This window comes from Mastomys coucha, unplaced genomic scaffold (assembly GCF_008632895.1).
Source record: "Mastomys coucha isolate ucsf_1 unplaced genomic scaffold, UCSF_Mcou_1 pScaffold1, whole genome shotgun sequence".
NCBI lineage: Eukaryota > Metazoa > Chordata > Mammalia > Rodentia > Muridae > Mastomys > Mastomys coucha.
Window position 1 is genome coordinate 88,990,347 of NW_022196891.1, and position 7,775 is coordinate 88,998,121.

The 7,775-nt window shown below is 39.9% G+C and overlaps 1 protein-coding gene across 5 annotated transcripts in view; it reads left to right on the forward strand.

Moving 5' to 3' along the window:
* The window catches only part of Lpgat1 (lysophosphatidylglycerol acyltransferase 1), a 73,114-nt gene that overhangs the window by 57,595 nt on the left and 7,744 nt on the right, over positions 1-7,775 (forward strand). The gene's annotated exons all lie outside the window — the stretch shown is intronic.

The window sequence follows — 7,775 nt, forward strand, 5'->3', positions numbered from 1 at the left end:
TCTGTGTAGCCCTGGCTGTCCTGGAACTTACTGTATAGACCAGGCTGGCCTCGAACTCAGAAATCTGCCTGCCTCTGCCTCCCAAGTGAAAATTTTTCAAAATAATTCATTATAATATTTCTGAATGCTTTTCTTGATAACTCAGTTATATTGTACCTATAAAAATTTTTAAATTTGTTTTTAAGATTACGTGCGTGCATGTGTGCGTGCGCGCGTGTGTGTGTGTGTGTGTGTGTGTGTGTGTGTGTGTGTGTTGTATGTTGTGTGTGTGTATGTGGTGTGTGGTGTGTGTGTTGTGGGTGTGTGCGTGTGGGTGTGTGTTGTGGGTGTGTGGTGTGTGTGTGTGTGGTGTGTGTGTGGTGTGTGTGTGTGTTTCTGCTGTGCTCACTTGGCGCACAGGTGCTGGTAAAGGTCAGGTTATGAGCTGCCTGATATAGGTGCTGAGAATAGAACCCAGGTCCTGCAAGAGTAGCAAGTGCTTTTAACCACTGAGCCATCTCTTCAGCCCCTACATTTAAAATTTTTAATCTTACTATGCTCATATCTATTCCATAATATCAGCAAAAGCATTTAGTGGATATTTTGTGTTTGCTTCTAAAGATTTTTCTATTTATTTTTTTAAGGGAGCTTTATGTAAATGCGTGGAGATGTTTACCTGGCATTAATGATCTGAGCATAATTTGGCCACTTTCTAAGCTATTTAGCTTTACTCTGCTTGTCTGAGACCTCAGTACAGATCAACAGACTTTGGGATTAGGAGCAAACCTCAGGAAGAGCACAGCTGCCATACAGGAGCTGTTCGAGTTCTACACGCATTCCCAGCAGAGGCACATTTGCATATGTGTTTATATCACTGATCTGCACTCTTTAAATACAGACGGGAGAACTTGAAACTTAAATTTTACAACCAAAATGTTATAGTTTTTAGTTTTTGATGGACGAGGAGTGACTAACATGTAGGTGAGTAGTAGTTGTGTGACTTAGGTTAGCAGGTTAGGAAGTTCATGCCTAAGGCAAAAGTATAAACTTTCATCACTCTGATTCCATCTCACTGGTGTTGCCTTTGACGGTTTTGGTTTTGTTGTTGTTCTTTTATGGGTTTTTATTTTATTTTATTTTTTTAAGACAGGGTCTATCTACATAGACCTGGCTATCATGGAACTCACTGTGCAGATAGGGCTGACCTTGAACTCAGAGAGATCTACCATCTCTACCTCCTGAGTGCTTTTATTTAAGGTAGTGAACATTTACTATATACATAGGAAGAGGCTCTGCCAACCATAGCCTGACTCTTCCACCATTGCAAGGCAATAAAACATCATTCAAGGATAAAGAAAAGCTGGTTTTAGTTTATGTTTTCATTCATTTGGTTGTGTTTTTAAGATTTAAACAGGGGTTGAATATTTCTGATTAGAATCAAAGTTTCAAAATACAACATTCAAAACTGTGTGTGTATGTGTGATATAAACTGATAGGATTAGGTCCCTTTCTCTTTTGGTATATAAAGAGATTATAAGAGAAACCAAACCCAGAAAGAAGGAAAGCTGTCTCAATCTGTGTCCTGTGGGTTTTGCCTCTCCCTCTGGAGTGCTGGGATTAAATATATGTGCCACCACACCTTGAAACATGTCTAAATTTTAATTGCAGAGTAAAATTTTCACAAGAGTAAAAGCAAAAGTAACCCCTATACTTAATATAAATAAATGTTTGCTTTATTCCAAAGTGGGACAATGAGTTAGAAATGATGAGCCTTTTATTCAGAATTGGCTTATATTTTAATTCTTTTAGATCTTGGAAAAAAACTGAAACTTTAAGCCTATTGGCATGAGAGACACTGCAGGTAGAAACATTGCTGGAGATGGAATGCAGAGCCTCAGGCTTGCACATCCCTAGCTGCTTTGCATGTCTGGTTTGATTAAAGCATTGGATTCTTTGGACATAGCATTTGGGAACTTGACCAAGAATTTAATTTCAGGGTTTTTTTTTTTCAGTTGTTTTTGGTTTGGTTTTGTTTTTGTTTTGAGGGGGAACTAAATTAGAAAGAAATACTTAATACTTTAAGATAAATATGCAGACTGGGCATGGTGGCTCACTCCTTTAATCCCAGTACTCAGGAAGCAGAGTGTCTACACAGCTAGTGACCTACAAGGCCTAGTCTACATTTCCTGTTCCAGATAGTTAGGGCTCCATGGAGAAACCCTGTCTATTAAATTAAATTGAACTAAATTAAATTAAATTTAAAAAGCTATTCAGCGAAAGCATACGGCTATTAACATTTTGACTTACTTGCTTTAGGTCTTTTTTAGTTAACAAAACTAATAACCAGTTCAAGCCAAAAAGATTCGAAATTCAAAGACGATGGCTTTGGGCACTGGAGAGATGGCTTAGCGACTAAGAGCACTGGCTGCTCTTCTAGAAGACCCTGGTTCAATTCCCAGCACCTGCTTGGCAACTTACAACTGTCTAACTCCAGTTCCAGGGGGTCCCGTGTGAACACATTCACACAGACACAACAATGTACAGAAAAATTTAAAAAATTAAATTAAAAAAATCATTTAGAAAAGATGATAGCTTTGATCTTACATACTGACAGTAAGATTGAAACCTTCTGTGACTCTTAATAGAACCACCTGACTCAATAGTTCTGATACAGGGTATATGTATACCTTACATTGGTATAAAGAATATTATTAATATTACATCTATATAATCAATGATTTTCAATTGTTTTCTTTATGAGAAAAATTTCTGTTACTTAAAACCAGAGCATTGTATTTAGTAATTTTTTTGCTAAATATAATATATACATATTTATGATTAATATATTATTTTGGTTTTCCCTTCTGCTTTTATCTCCCTAAAACAAAACAAAACAAAGGTCATACATTCTTTCTCATCACTGCCCACACAGAGTATGGGAAAGAGTTTAGCTGGATTTGGTGACACACATGTTCAGTGCTCAACTCCAGAGAGTGAAAGCAAGAGAACCACAAGTTCACTTTCAGCTATGGAGAAATGTCTAGGCAGTTTGACCTATGTGAGACTGTCTGAAGGGGTTGGGGGGCGGGGGGAGGAATACCGAGACAGACAGACAGAAAAAGAAAGGAAGTAAGAAGGAAAGAAAGGAAGGAAGACAGACAGAAAAAGAAAGAAAGAAGGAAGGAAAGAAAGGTAGTGAGGGAGGAAAAGAGGGGAAGAAAAAAACTACCACCAACAATGCTGTGTAGGGCCAAACTGAGATCAATGAAAAGATTAAAATGTCCAAATTGTGTGACTCAGGAAACATTGACTATCAGTGCATAAAGGATGAACTAATGGCTTTGGAGCCATTATTTACAATGTGGAAGTAATGTACTTGCTATCGTACCTATAGTGGGACACTGAGGAATCTGAAGAACATGTAGAGGACTCTATACAAGCACTATGTGTGCATGTAGAACACATGTACACACATTCAGGAAGATGCTCATACATAAGTCTAACCAAAGAAGATGGGGTAAAATCAGTACGTATCATAGCATACAGCTTGAAGAGCAGTTTGTCAGTACTCTTTAAAACCTCTGTGATACAGCTGCTTTACTCAAGGCGTCTGATTCTAGAGAAATAGATCTGATGCCCAGATAGCTACACTAGCATACCAACAGTAATCTCTACCACTGAACTGTGGCTTTCCCTAAAAATACCCACATGTCCACATTTTCTTCCTGTTATCAATGGCAGGGCCCACCCTCCAGTTTTCAGATAAGTCTCGGAGATGCTGGGGAAAATCACTCAATAGTTAAAAGGACTTGCCCTTCAAACTTTAGGACTAGACTTGAGATCCACAGTACATGGGTAAAAGCCAGGCAAAAGCCCATGTATAATTCCAGCATGTGGGAGAGGGATATGGGATCCCAGAGCAGGCTGGCCTGATTTACAATGTCATTGCTCTCTGGGTTCTGGAGAAAGACTCTGCCTTAGTGAATGAATTGGAGAGTGATCGAAGGAGACCATGACATCAACCTCAGGCCTCCACATGTACACACATGCATCCTCACACTTGTGTCCACATAATGGGAACATGTGCACACACACACACACACAAACATACACACACACATACACGTGTGGTGGAAACAAAAGAAGTCTTGGAGTCATCCTTGACTCCTCTCTTTCTTCCACACCTCACATCCATGTAGTCAGGGAATCTGTTTCTAATTCCAATATATATGTTGGTCTGGCTATTTCTTTTCACTTTGACTGTAGCCACCGTCACCTCTAGCCTTCTGGATAACTATATGCAATGCTTATTGGCTTATCTGTTTTCACCTTTGTCCCTTGTGGTGATTTGAATGATGAGTAGGTACCTGCACCTCACTTGGTGAATTTCTTGAGAGGATTGGGAGGTTTGGCTTTGTTGGAGTGGGTATGGCTCTGCTGAAGGAGGTGTGTCACTGGTGGTGCAGGATGCCCAGAGTCCCACTCTCTGCCTGTGTATGGATCAGAATGTAAAGCTGAGTCTCAGCCATGCCTGTCTGCTCTCCACCATGGTAATGGAATAACCCTCTGAGACTGTAAGCAAGACTAAGTGCTTTGTTTTATTAGAGTTTCCTTGGCTCTAGTGTCCCTTAGCCCTGGAAGCGCATGTTTTGAGCTGGACCACCTTCAGCCAGCCCAGGGTCTCTCTGAGCTAAGGTAGCATGCCACCCTGCCTGAAAGTAAGTGTTCTTCCTCTAGTTTCTCCAGTGCTGCAGCTTTGCTTTCGTGTTGCTCCTAAGTATTTTGTCCCAACTTCCCTCTCCCCCAATTATTTCTTACATCTTCCTGACTTTTCTTGCCATTGAATCTCTGGGTTCTGCTTTTCCCTAAAAAAAGAAGAAGGAAGAGGAGGAGGAGAAGAATTTAATGTTTTAATCATTATAGTTTCCAGTTGGAAGATTACACATCTAATCTAATCCTAATTTCAGATGTTTAGTTTGTTCCGGGGCCACAGAGCTGGCTCAGCAGTTAAGGGTGCTTTCTTCCACCTGACAACCCGAGCTTGATCACCTGGAACCACAGAGTGGAAGAGAACTGCTTTCTATGAACTGTTCTCTGACCTACACACACATGTACTCTGGCATATATGCATGCATGTAGATGCAAATACACACAAATAAATGTAACAATTGTTTTTTAAGAATAAAAAAGGTGAATAAGTAGACCTAACTGAGGTCTGATCCTGTTTCTATAGTGAAGTCAAGGATGTGAAGTAAGTGAGTCTTCTAGTTACATGATATGCCAAATTCCTTCAAATGTAAACAATTTTACATGAAAAACATGTTATTGTAGTATGTTAAGAGTTCTCCAAGCTGGGCAGTGGTAACACACACCTTTAATCCCAGCACTCAGGAAGTAGAGGCAGGTGGATCTTAGTTTGAGGCTAGCCTCGACTACAGAGAGAGTTATAGGACAGCCAGGTCTACACAAAGAAACCCTGTCTTAAAAGAAAAAAGTTCTCTAGAGAATAGAGCTAATAGAATATATTAGTTATCGATGCTAAGAAGGGCCAGAGTTTTGTGGACTGCAAGCTGGACACCCAGGAAAGCCAGTGGAGTAAGAACCAGTGATTGCCAGTGCAGCTAATTCACTGTGGCGAGAATATGCAACTCTAGACATCATATGCTTTGCAAGAGATTATAACTGTTTGATGACTGGGTAGAAGCACTGGAAATGAGCTGTATTCTCCACTTGCCTCTCTCAGGGGAGCCAGGTATTTTCTATGTGGAGTAGGGGTGAAATTTAGGGTCTCACTGTATGACCTGACTGGACTTTGCTTTGTAAACATGGCTGTCCTTGAACTCACAGATACCTACAGATGCCTTCCTGAGTGCTGGGAGAAGCATTTTCCACTTAAAGTCCCTTTAAGGTCTAACAAAGAATCATTGCTATTCTTTTTTTAATTTGTATTTTGAGGCATGGTATCACACGTAGCCCTTGCTGGGCTGGAACTCACTTGGTAGACCATGCTGGCCTCTAACTTACAGAGACCCATCTGCCACTGCCTCCCTAGTGGTGTAATTAAAGGTGTACACCACTGTACAGAATGAGATCTTGTTTCAAAAAACAAGCAAACAGCTATAAGGTGAGATACTGTCTCAAAGCATGAAGATTTATTTGTTTTATGCATATACTAGGCTCTAGATACTGATTGTGGGGGTGTAGGTGTTGTATGTAAGCGAGATGATCTTGCTAGCTGGGAGAAAATAGCAAGAGCTGGTCAGGACATAGTGATGTGGCCGGCTAGTGCCGGCGGGCCAAGAGAGCTTACAGGGTGGATTTTATTTACTATTTCCCGCAACAGAGTGTTTTGACTACATACGTGTGTGTGTGTGTGTGTGTGTGTGTGTGTGTGTGTGTGTGTACCTTGTGTGTACCTGGTGCCTGTCTCCACAGGCACTGAGAAGAGGGTATCCTAGAACTGGAGGTATAGATGACCATGAGCTACCACGTTACCCAGGTCTTTTGTCAAAATTTAGGAAAAACTATAAAATATGTATCAGAAAAGCTTATGTAAAATAAAATATCAGAGAAGATAGTTATCTACGTGTGGTGCTCAAAGTTTTTCACTGATGTATTAATGTCAGTGAATGTAACTCAAAAAGGTGAGTTACAACGCAGTTGGAAAAAGACAAGAGACACATAAGTCATTGATAGGCTCCACACCAGAAAGTGTAGCCATGGACTGTAAGTGGAGACGAGGGCATGCTACAAGATGGCTAGGTCCTTATTCTCAATGGAAGCAGAGTAATCTGAAATGAGTCCTCATACTTACAAACTACATGGAAGTGGTGGTAAAAGGGAGTTGAAAGAGCTTGTATCAGGAGCCGGGGTCAACGGAGGGAAGGTACAGGGAGTGTTTTTATTGTCTAACTTACAATTGCTTTAACTTTTGAACATAACTAAGCTTATGTTACTTAGACAAAACATTTTTAAAATTCTGAATCTTATTTTTCTAGACAGCACTCAATTGGTAGCTTTTCCATGTCCTTTGCCATGAGCAAACGTTCAGTGCCTCATTTAAGCTCATTTAAACAATGGTTCTTCAAAGTAATGTACTTACATATTTAACTGGCTTGCTTTCCAATCCCTCTGCTAGATAATTAGCTTCATAAAATCAGGAGGGACTGTTAGTGTCAAAATCTCTCTCCATGATTAGCCTCTTCCACATATAGGACACTACCCACGTATGGGAGTATAGGAATGGCTGAACTGAGGATGAATCATGAAGTTTATCATCTCAAGTTTCACAGTCTTGATGACTTAAAAATTCAAATGTACTAACTCAGATGTGAGAGTCTGTCTATAAGTTAAGCATTATTTTATATCTTTTTGTTTGTTTGTTTTGTTGGGGTTTTTTTTGTTTTTTGTTTTTTGTTTTTGTTTTGTTTGAGACAGGGTTTCTCTGTGTATCCCTGGCTGTCCTGGAACTCATTCTGTAGACCAGGCTGGCCTCAAACTCAAAATCCGCCTGCCCCTGCCTCCCAAGTGCTGGGATTAAAGGCATGCACCACCACCGCCTGGCTATTTTATATCTTTTTAAAAGTATAATCTCATGGAATGCTCTTAGAATTTTATAGATTTGGGGAAAATGTTTTTTATTTAAAAGTACTAAGAACATTCTAGGTTACAGATAATAAGAACTTTCATTGCTTAAAAACTGACAAGCCTGTTTATCATTTGGGTAGCTAGCTATTGGAGTTGTAAAGGCTTATCTGGTAGGTCTAAGTTTATTTTCTTTTCTTTTCTTTTCTTTT